This window comes from Canis aureus, chromosome 37 (genome assembly GCF_053574225.1).
Source record: "Canis aureus isolate CA01 chromosome 37, VMU_Caureus_v.1.0, whole genome shotgun sequence".
Classification (NCBI taxonomy): domain Eukaryota; kingdom Metazoa; phylum Chordata; class Mammalia; order Carnivora; family Canidae; genus Canis; species Canis aureus.
Window position 1 is genome coordinate 25,589,497 of NC_135647.1, and position 2,552 is coordinate 25,592,048.

The window sequence follows — 2,552 nt, forward strand, 5'->3', positions numbered from 1 at the left end:
TACTTATAAACCCAACCAACGGAATGGTCCTTTATTTGGTTTTACTCAAAATTTGCCTATTGAAATATGTGAGGGTGTGCTTGAAAAGCTAGCAGGAAAGATGGATTCTTCAGAGTTTCAGCTGCTATTTTCTTATTTGTTAAAGGCTTTTTTTCTCAATAGATTTTCTTAGGCAATTGATCTGTATCAGCCCTAACTGCAAATATTTATCAAATAAGACCTGGCCACAGAAATTAAAAGAAGAAAAAATTTTGATTTTTCATTTATCCTCATTCCTGCCCATCATTCAGAATATGGTCTTCTTATGTTGCCTTTGGAAAATAAATGTTGCAAAAAAAATAATTATAATGTCTTTACCTTAATGACAAATTGGCTTAATTTGTAGAAACCAAGAAAAGACATGTAGAAAAAAACAGCAGCCCCTGGAGCATAAGATGCATTGTCTATATTTGTTGATTCGCAAAAACAAGCGTGAGTTGCTGCAATTTACGGGTACAGAGGATCTCCCTGAATGGGCGGTCAGACAATTAGTTTTGCGTAGAAAATAGACCTCGTCTGAATTTGCTTTCTAGAATTACACTGCCTCCAGGATGAATTTCCGAGACATTAAAAAAAATTAACATCTCCAGGGAGGTGTGATTGATATACAAAAATGTACATGTGATGCATCTGATTTGGTGACTTTGGAATTCTAACATCTTTAAAGGAAAAAAAAAATTGCTGTGTTATAAACCAAGAAGAGAAAGCGATGTGCAAATTCTGTGAATATAAAAGATTAACTAAAAATGCAGAAAGCTCCTCTCACTGTTTGATGTGGAAAGCTGACTCGTCTTGTTCAGGAAGAGCCAGTCTAAATTCTTTGAGAATTAATTTATCTTTTGTTTCTCTTAAAACTTAATGCCAAAACCCACTGGGGGCTGGGAGGAAGCGCGGGGCCTGGCATAGCCAAGCATTTCATCCCCCTTTTCCTCTGAATGACATTCTACTTTATAGTTTCTGGCTTGAAATCATATTTATCAGAAAAATTGCTGCCACATTTACAGTCAGCAGTTACCAGAATATTTATGCAAAGCATTAGAGAGCTCGATGGTGTTTAATATTTTTCCCTGGATATTAATCAACATTAATGCCCTCTCACACCGTAGCTGGTCGTTTCCCACCGACAGTGAAGAGGACGGACACTTCAAAGTGAGCCAGGATAACCAAGAAAAATATGGTCCATAAATTCTGCTTCAAAACGGGTTTTCCTAAAGAATGAAAACTTCCTTCTAAATGTGTTTTAACAAATACACGCTTACAAACAGAAGGCCACTTGACAGCTGTAACCGTCAGATTTAAACGTATCCCAAACACGAAATGACGTGAAAGGAACAGCAAAATCACTGAAATTTTCTTTCACAATCTGAAATTGGCTAAGTACACACAGATTCTGAGATAAATCAGTTACAAATTAGAGAGATATTCCCCATCTGTTCGTATATAAAACTTTGTTAAGAATCCTCATAAGTCGACAGTCCTGGAAAGCTGGTGGTGGCTGTTTTTTTCTTTTTTTTCCTTTTAATCAGAAAAAAGCACACGCGTGGCTGAAATCGATCACTGACATCTGTGCATTCGTTGGACCTTCTAAGCTGTGTTAGTGGGATGCGAACGCAACACGTTAAATAAAGCAGATCGATGCAGCCCCACAGATCCAGGGCCTGAAAAAATGTTCAGAAGGAAAAGTAGGAATTCAATAAAAGCACAAAACTGAACATTCAACGCACATATTTCGCAGGACATAACTTTCCTCCTTAGTACTTTACCTCACAGCTGGCCCCCCGTGGTTGGCTTTGGCCTCCAGCCACCTGGCCAGGAGCAAAGAGGCAAATCAGTGCATAGGGCGAGGGCTGAGGAGGTGTCCCAGGAGCAAGAAGTCAGGGAAACAGCAGAGGACCCGCCTCTGCCTCGAGGTCTGAGAAAGCCACCGGGTCCCCAGCGTGAAAATGAAGTGCCTTATGTGTAACAAGTTCAAGGAGAAAATATCTGGAGGGAGAAAGCTCCTGTAATGGGAGAGGAGAGCGCATACAATCGGCGTGATCCCCACCGCGGAAGCCCCGGACTCCCCGAGTGTCCTGTCCCGCCGGTGGCCCGATAAGGTCGCCAAAGAGAAGGCCCTGCCGTTCAGCCAAAACTCACTGCTCGATACTTGTTTGTTGAAAAGCAGAGCCTTGGGATTTTAGGGATTAGAGGGACTCTGAAGCCTCTCCCACCCGGCCACCTTTAAAAGAATGAGGTAACTAGAACTCTCGGGTGGTCAAAGAACATATCCGATGGGGCCTGGTATCAGACATGGCCCAGAAGGGGGGTGTCTGGACTCTCAGCGTCACTGCCCCATGTTCAGGGCGCGGGTATCTAAGTATCTCCAGACCCAGCACCCGGCAGGTCTGTAGTCAACTGCTGAGTTCTCAGGAACCACAGCGATTTCTGCTTCTTTTAGTTTTTTACTGCTCGAACTGCACCAGGGGAGGGAAGAACAAGTTCCCGTTCGAGTCCATCGGCTATCCTCGACGTTA